This window comes from Ictidomys tridecemlineatus, chromosome 4, assembly GCF_052094955.1.
Source record: "Ictidomys tridecemlineatus isolate mIctTri1 chromosome 4, mIctTri1.hap1, whole genome shotgun sequence".
NCBI classification, from domain to species: domain Eukaryota; kingdom Metazoa; phylum Chordata; class Mammalia; order Rodentia; family Sciuridae; genus Ictidomys; species Ictidomys tridecemlineatus.
Genome location: NC_135480.1, coordinates 64,921,771 through 64,930,535, shown reverse-complemented (window position 1 = coordinate 64,930,535; position 8,765 = coordinate 64,921,771).

Here is an 8,765-nt window from a genome sequence, read left to right as displayed (position 1 = left end):
GAAAGTCCTCTATCCTTTCACAGCCTCATTTTCCTTGTCTGTAAAATGGGCTTCTTGAAGAGCATGATGATCAGGCACAGGTAAGTCCTGGGGCCTGATTAAGGGCCCATGACATAGGGTAGTTGGCAGCATTGCCTCTGTGGGGTGACTTCTTATGTTCCAAGGTGGAGTTGAGGTTGTGTCTGAAAAGGGAGTCTTCCTCAGCCCACAAAACAGCCGGGATAGGAGGGTGCTCAGGTCCCCTCCGTATCTCAGAATGTTGGAGCTAGGTACGGGTATCATGTAATGATTGTGAGCATGGGGTCTGCCTGGGCTCATATTAACCATGTGACTTTGAGCAAGGGACCCGACCCTGCTGTAGAACCAGCATAGTAGCACCCATACCAGGAAGTTGTGGGGACTGACTATGAGGGAGATATAGAAAGGGCGTATGCAGCCAGGGCAAGATGTCCAGCAAAGAGTTTAGTGGCAGGGCCAGAACAAAGGAGCACGGAGAGGGTCTTCCAATGAGGTCAACTTCCTGCTTGACGAGAGTTATTAGTGGTAACTAGTACTTTTGTACCACAAGCAGGGGATCCAATCAGACAGACCCGCATATTGTACCCCTAGGTGTGGGGCTCCAATTTAAAAAACTAAAATAGATGCATGGACACAGGGGGCACCAAGCAATGATAGTGTGGACATCCAGAGGAAAGGCGGAAAATCCAGAGACCATAAAAAGAACAAACCAAGATGCCCCCACTGGACTCCCAGCTCTGGGGCCCCTTCTCTTCAGAGAAGTCTGTCTCTGTTGCTTTTGCATTAACCCTGCTGCTTGCCTGCTATCTCTGTCCTGTTCTTCAATTATTTGCTGAACAGAGACAACGAACTCAGCACCCCTAGACATTAACACCTGGTGGATCCATGTGGAGCCCTTATAGTGGCCTTTGGACATGGTTTTCACCTAGCCCAACCCCTCATTTTGTGAAGACACAAGGTCCCCAGCCGCAGAGGCCTGTATGCATGACTAGCTGGAGTCCCAGTCACCCTAGAATGTTAGGACTAAAGTGATCCACCTTGAAGCCTGTTTCCGGCAGCTTCCACCTTTTCTAACAGATGAGTCCAAAGGCCTAGAGAGACAGTAGCCTATACAGGGCACCCAGCCTGGTGTGTGAGGGGACAAACATTGGCCCTGCTCCTGGGAGAAAGGATCAGCCAGGAAGAGCCAGGCTGCCCAACAAGTTTGCAGAAGGGGTGGGGCCTTGACGCTTTCACCCTGGGACACTGCTGGTGGGTTTTTATAAGCTTAGTCATCTACTGGCACCACTAATGGCCTGATGTGTAAGTGTTTTTCCATTTAATTGTCACAACTGCCCTGTGCAGGATCCCCATTTTGCAGATGACACACTTAGCCTCAAGTCATACAATTAGTAAGTGGCAGAACTGGGGTCCCAGCCTATCCCAACTCCATCTAGGCTGCACCCCAGGGAAAGGCTGCCTTTGCAGGTTCCTTGAGTGCTGCATGACCTCTCCTTGAATCCCCCTGTGACTGGGAACACATTTCTACCTGCGGAGTCTTTATCTCCCAGAGCTGATCTACCCCTTCATCTCTCTTTTCCTGGTTCTTTGCAGGACTCCACTTCCTTGCCCTTCCAATGTCTGGAATCTTCTCTGCTTTAGGCCAAAGAACCCCTATCCATACAGCTCCTGTGTATGAGGGATCTCCAGGTGAAAACCATGATAATGACTATTTGCTTTTTTTTTTTTTTCCTTGAGGCTGGTTCTTACTCTGTCTGATGCCAAGACTGACGTTGAACTACTAGGCTCAACTGGTCCTCCCACCTTAGTTTCCCAAATAGCTGGGACTACAGGCTGAGGCACTGCACCAGGCCTGATTTTTTATTTTGATTTTTTGGGGTACCAGAGATTGAACTCAGGGACACTTAACCACTGAGTCACATCCCCAGCTTAATTTTGAACTATATTTAGAGACAGGGTCTCACTGAGTTGTTTAGTGCCTCACTTTGGCTGAGGCTGGCTTTGAACTCTTGATTCTCTTGTCTCAACTTTGCAAGATGCTGGGATTAGAGGTGTGGACCACTGTGCCCAGCTATTTTTTTCTTTCTTTTCTTTCTTTTTTTTTTCCTTTTTTTTTACTTTCAGCAACCAAACCATGAAGCTTTTTTGGGGGGAGGGTACCAGGGATTCAACCCAGGGGCACTAAACCACCAATCCACATCCCCAGCCCTTTTTTGTATTGTTTTTTTAGAGACAGGGTCTCACTGAGTTGCTTGGGGCCTCATTAAATTGCTGAGGCTGGTTTTGAACTCACAATCCTCTTGCCTTAGGCTCTCAAGCTGCTCCGATTACTGGGGTGCACCACTGAACCCAACTGACCCATCAAGCTATTTTTTAGAGCCCTTTTTAGAGTTCATTTACATGGGGAATGGCTCAGAGAGGTCTGGTGTGCTAAGGCGGAATATTAACATAAGCATGTTAGCCAGTCCTATCCCCCGCTCAGGGAATGGTTACTGACAGTGTTCTCCTAGGGCCCAGGAAACGGGAATATCATGTTGTATTCCAGTGCAGAGTGAATGTCATACACAAGAGGGTGTGGAGGACAAAATGACCTTTAAGTTACCCTCAATTGCATCCCTCTCTGAAGCACTGCTTGTATATTTTTTCACTGTCCTGGATATTAAAACCTAACCTGGGGCTGGAGACGCAGCTCAGTTGCAGAGTGATTGCCTAACATGCGCAAGGCCGTATGCTCAATTCCCAGGGTCAAGAAAGAAAGAAAGAGTAAAAACAAACAAACAAAAAAAACCTAAAGAGTGTCTGTAGTACACTCCTCTTTATGTGAGAAAGAAGAAACTATAAGAACACACACACAACAACACAAGCAAAGAACACAACAATACTTCATTCTCTTTTATGACTGGATAATAGTCCACTTTATGGATATTCCAGATTCTGTTTGTCTATTCATCTGTTGATGGACATTTGGGATTTTCCACTTTGGGGCTACTATGATAAAGTTACTATAAACATTCACATGCAAACTTTTGTGTGGACATCTGTTTTCAATTCTCATGAGTATATATATTTAGGAGTAGAATTGCTGGGTCCTGAAGTTTACTTTTTTTTTTTGGCGATGGGGATTGAACCTAGGGCTTCACACATGCTTAGCACACATTGAGCTATGCCCCTAAACCCCCACATTTAACTTTTTTGAGGAACTATCAGATTGTTTTCCAAAGAACTGGGACTAGGTAATATAGAAGAAATGTTTAAAAATAGGTAGCAAGGAGCCAGGTCCAGTGGCACATGCCTTTAATCCCAGTGGTTTGGGAGGCTGAGGCAGGAGGATCGAGAGTTCAAACCCAGCCTCAGTAACTTAATGAGGCACTTAGCAACTCAGCCAGACCCTATCTCTAAATAAAATATTTTAAAAGGGCTAGGGAGGTGGCTCAATGGTTAAGCACCCCAGGGTTCAATCCTCAGTACCAAATAAATAAATAAGTTAATAGTAGCAAGGAGATGTGAAGGAAGGACAAGGAAATAAAATTGTACCCAGAAGTTCTGCATGCTTTCCAGGCTGCCACTCCCTCAGCCTGTCCTGCTCCCAGTTCTGTCACTCCCAGATTCTGGGGAAATATGTAAATCTGCCTTGTGCAGTGTTAATTAGCCCATCAAAAAATAGATTAACCAGGCACAGTGGGGGCACTTCTGTAATCTCAGCGTATAGGGAGGCCAAGGAAAGAGGACTGCAAATTCATAGCCAGCCTCAGCAATTTAGGGAGACCCTGTCTCAAAATAAAATATAAAAAGAGGGCTGAGGCTGTAGCTCAGCGGCAGAGGGCTTGCCTAGTATGCAATGAGGCACTGGGTTTGAATCTCAGCACCACGTAAAAACAAATAACATAAAGGCATTTTGTCCATCTACAACTACAAAAAAATCAATAAATAAATAAAAAGAAACGGTTGGGATGTGGTTCAATGGTTTAGTGCCCTTGGGTTCAATCCCAGTATCAAAAAAGAAAAAAATATATTAAGCAAACAGATAACATATTTGGAGAAATTATCAATCTAGGGGATTTTCTGGCATTATCTGTTACTCAGTCTAAGGATACTGTAAGAGTAAAAGAAATTGAAGTTAAAGTGTAAAAGACCGGGCATTGTAAAGTTTCCAAGCTGCAGGGCCTGAGTTAAAAAGTGAAGGACCAGGTATTGTTAAATTCCTCTGTTAGGACAATACCCGAACTGCCCAGTAAATATTCCTCCTGATCCTCTGGCTGTTTAATAGCTAAGGGCTCTGAGTAGCCCGGCACGTAGGCATCCAGGCCCCAAAACCAATCAGTTTGAATGTGTACCCCACTTAGAAGTGACCAATAACCCCTGCCCAGCCTGTTCCCGCCAATGAATGTACTAATCAAGTCTAAGAATTATTGTTTGATTTTCCAGCGCGCGCGTAAGGTGATTTGTTAAAAGAGACTGTGATGTATGCAAAGCTTCCACCCTCCCCAAAAAGTGTACTTAAGCACTGCTTGACCTCTGCTTGGGGCTCTGGGCTGCTCTCACTTCTTGAGCGAGCCTGCCTGGAGCCTCAGTGCGCTGAATTGGATCCTCAATAAATTCCCTCCTGCTTATTGCATGAAGCCAGTCTCTTGTGGTCTCTTCCTCCGACGTTTCTCTGGACCCTTACAATACTAGGAATGACCAGGTTGCAATAAACCATCATGAGATCACCAAACTGATGTCATCCCCATAAACTTTCCCGTACTCACCTCTTACTAAGTTTCCTTTAAAAAAGAACCCTGAAAACACACCTCTCTTCTCCTTGAATGTGGAATTCCTGCTTTCCTAAATAAATATTCATGTCTCTACTAGATTTGTTGAAATTCTTTTCCATCATATTATATCAAGAACTCTACCTGTCCTCAGTCAGTTTCCCTGTCCTCCCCTACCTCAAACTCCTCAGGACCCTTTTCTGTGATATATCTTCTCCCATGTCAGGACTGTCCACTTAGATTCTCTCTGCTGAGCCCTGTGAGTTAATGACACAGACCCCAGACCCTTGGGGCAAGGCTGAGTATCCTGCCCAAGGCCCAGTCAGTGAAGGGAGTGGGCTACCGAGATGGGACAGCTGAGTCTCAAGGGTCTCTGGATTCTGTATCCAGAGGACCAGAGCCAGTGGGCCATGTAGGGGAGCAAGGGTGGGCTCAGGTCCTCCCTGGATCATCTGAGACCTTGAGGAAGCAGCACCTGCCCGTTGCCCTTCCTCCAGCAGGTAGAGGTCCACCGTCCTCCTCCTTGGCCGACTGGACTCTGCATTCCCAGCAGTGAGGGGGTGGGGGGGTAACATAGCTGAAGGGGGTGTGCAAGGGGTCTCAGTTGGGCCTTAAGACATTTGGGTCTGGAGGGAAGCCAGGGAGAGGTAGAATTGCTGTCCCTTGGTGCCTGGGGAAAGGAGCTCATGTGCCTAAGAAGTTTTTGGGTTTTGCTGAAGCTTCAGGTGTTTTGGCACTAGGAGGCCCTGAGATGTGGAAGGAATCTCCTGCTCCACTAGTGCTACCCACTAGAATACTGGTATGAGCTGGGATTGGCTGGGGGCTGCCAGTAGGAGTCCCCATACCCCCCATCCATAAGAGTTTGGCCAAGGGGGTTCCCTTCTCCCCACTTCTATGCAGAGCCCTGCATTGCTCTGGTGTGGAGGGGTACTTCAGAATACATAAGCCTGAGCCCAGAAGAGAGGGTTCGGGTTGCTTCACAGAGGGCACAAGGGATTGAGCAGGGGGCAGGTGGGAGGAGCCAGGTAGCCAGCAGTCTCCTGGCATTGAGCATTCCTGAGATACCCAGCCGCCTCCCACCTCTGCCTGCTGGGAAGTCCCAGGGGACAGGAGGAGGGGCAGAGATTCAGGTATGGATGAAAGGAATCCCAAGAGCTTGCACTTGCTCCCAGGACCACTCACTCTCCATTATAGGAGTTCAGACCTTCTCCAAGCTGCAGCTCACAACCTGTCTGCTGGACCCTCCCATCTGTCACTGCACACAAGGGCCTGACCTGAGCCAGCCTGTTCTTTTGCCTGACAAACTCCCACTCCCCCACTCCACCTCCCATCCTCCCATCTTACAGGGATCAGCCCAGTGCACCTGCCCCGCCTACACCACAGCCCCAAGCCCCTTCCCCTCTGGCTACCTCCCACCCTCTGCCCTTTCTCCCTCGGGTCCAGTGCCATCCTAGCTCCCTGGCTGCAGCCCCTCAGTCCTCTAGCCCAGCAGCCCACGACCTTGTACAAGTCCACATCCAAACCCTTACTCCTGTCTAAAACTGTTGAGAGCAGGAGTAAAGATCAAGGGTGGCATTTAAAAAACTGATGTCATTTCTGTGTTCTTGGGAGCATCAGGATTAATCTTCTGGACAGACTGCTCTTCTGTTGAGAAAAATGCTTTAATGGAGCTGTTTGTCATTCAAAGGTCAGGCGGGACATAGGCTGGGGGGCGGGGAGGGGGGAGGAAGGGATCCTTTACCAAGACAGTGTTATTGTGTAAATGACTGTCCCAGGGTGGAGAGGGCCCATTTTTGAAGAAATTGTTAGCATCTTGATTCAATGCTAAGAAGACTGGCAGTTTTCCCAGCCGCAGAGGGCAAAGGGAGGGCCGACCAGCAGCAAGATTGACCTTTCAGAGGGGAGCGGGTGGTGGTTTCTGATTCTTGGTGGCACATAGCTGGGTCTTGAGTGGGCTGGGGGTTTGCAGGATGGGCCGAGCAGGGGGCAGGTGGGAGGAGTGTCTTCAGGGGGCCTCTGTCATCACTCGGCATGGGCATGGAGGGCCAGCCACACAGGCATCTGTGAGGAAAGGGGCCTGTGGGTAGTCTCCATTGCCAAGTTGAGACACATCTAAAGGATCACCATGACGCATTTCCCCCATATACTCAATATAATAGGTGTGCCTGAGAAACTAATGTGACTCCATTTTTAAAAATAAATAACAGCAGCTTCTACCTCAAGGCTGTCCTAAGGAAAGGGGCGTGACCCTTGTCCTTGGAAAAACCCACAGAGCACTCCTAAGTATATACTCACCATGCTGAATTGTTTGTCTGTGAATAACAGGACAGGTCTGTAATGCCAGGTGTCCCTGACTCAGTTAGGCTAGGGGAGGACCCATAGCAACCCCCTAGTAACCTCCAATCAGCATGTGACAGGGAAAATACCTGGGATGCCAGATGACCCCCAAGTAGTTTATGGTGGTTGATAACATGTTGGGAAACCATGTAGTTTAGCACGAACACTCCTGGTGGCCTAAACCAATCAGTTCAAATGAACCCCCCCTCTTGTATTAACCAATCACCCCTACCCAATTTGTTCCCGCCATTGAATGTGCTAATCAATGTTAAGAGTTGTTTGGGCTGGGGATGTGGCTCAAGAGGTAGCGCGCTCGCCTGGCGTGCATGCGGCTTGGGTTCGATCCTCAGCACCACATACAAACAAAGATGTTGTGTCCGCTGATAACTAAAAAATAAATATTAAAAAAAAAGAGTTGTTGTTTGACTTTCCTGCCGTATGGAATGATTTGCTGTGTGATGTTGTGATGCATAGAGTATCCCCCCAAAACCTATAAAATCTCATTGAACAAAGGACCGGGGCTCAGTCCCTGGGACCGCTGAGGCGGGAATGGTTGTGAGTCCAGGCTCGAGCTTGCAATAAAGACTCTTGTGTAATTGCATCGGATTCGGTTCCTGGAGGTCTATTGGGGTCCCACGAATCTGGCATAACATGTCCAGCTTTCACAGGCTAGAATAATCAGAGCCCACCTACCTCCTGGGCATGGGTGTGTCCAGGTTCTCTAGGGAGCCCAGCTCATCTCTCCCCAAATTTTAGAAAAACCCAGTGGGGTGGGTGCTTCCTCCATCTGAGGGGCCAGTCATGCTTCCAAATGCCTCATGGAGGCCTGGGGGATGAGCGTCTGTGCCCAACTGTGGGATGCGCCTGCCAAGTGGGGAGAGCGGGACGTGTGCCCACTGTGCTCCGGTGTCATATTAGGCACACCAAGTTAGTGGGCAGGGTCTCCACATGGCCTTTTCACCGGGAGTTGCTTGTCCAGCCCTGCTCCAGGACCCTGCTATTTCCCCCCACCCTCTTTCAGTTCCCCAGTCCTCTCTTTGGGAGCCTTTGAGCCAGGCTGCCTGGACTGCTTCTTTCCAATGTCTCTGGCCCAGGCCGTTCCCCAGCCTCAGCATCTGGGCCTCTCCAAACTGGCTGGTTTGGACCCAGGTGCAAAGGCAGGTCGGCCCACTCTCCACCATGGGAACACCATTACCTGGTCCTTTTGGTTTTTTTCCAAGGTGCTGGGCTTCCAACCCCGGGGCCTTGCACATGCTAGGCCAGCTCTGCCGCTGGGCGACACTGCTACCAGCCCTGGTGACTGCAATTTTTATCCCCTTGTCCTCATTTGCATTCTCCTGCCAGAGGCAACAGATCTAAGGGTGTTTAATGTGCATTTTTTTACATGCGTTTTCAGGTAATGCGTCTCTTGTTTATCTTCATAAATGTAATCTTATGTTCCTCTGCTTCTTTCTTTTTGTACTGGGCTCTGCATTATCCACCTACCTATCAGCTCTCAGCTCTCAGCTGTCAGCTGTGGTGCTGGGATGGAACCCAGGGCCGGTCCCTGTTAGGCAAGCACTCTTCCACTTGAGCTGCCCCTGGAGCCCCAGCACTAGGCTTCTAAGATCCCTCTTGTCCCCATGTAACAATGTCTAATTCACTGGGAATTACAATGTC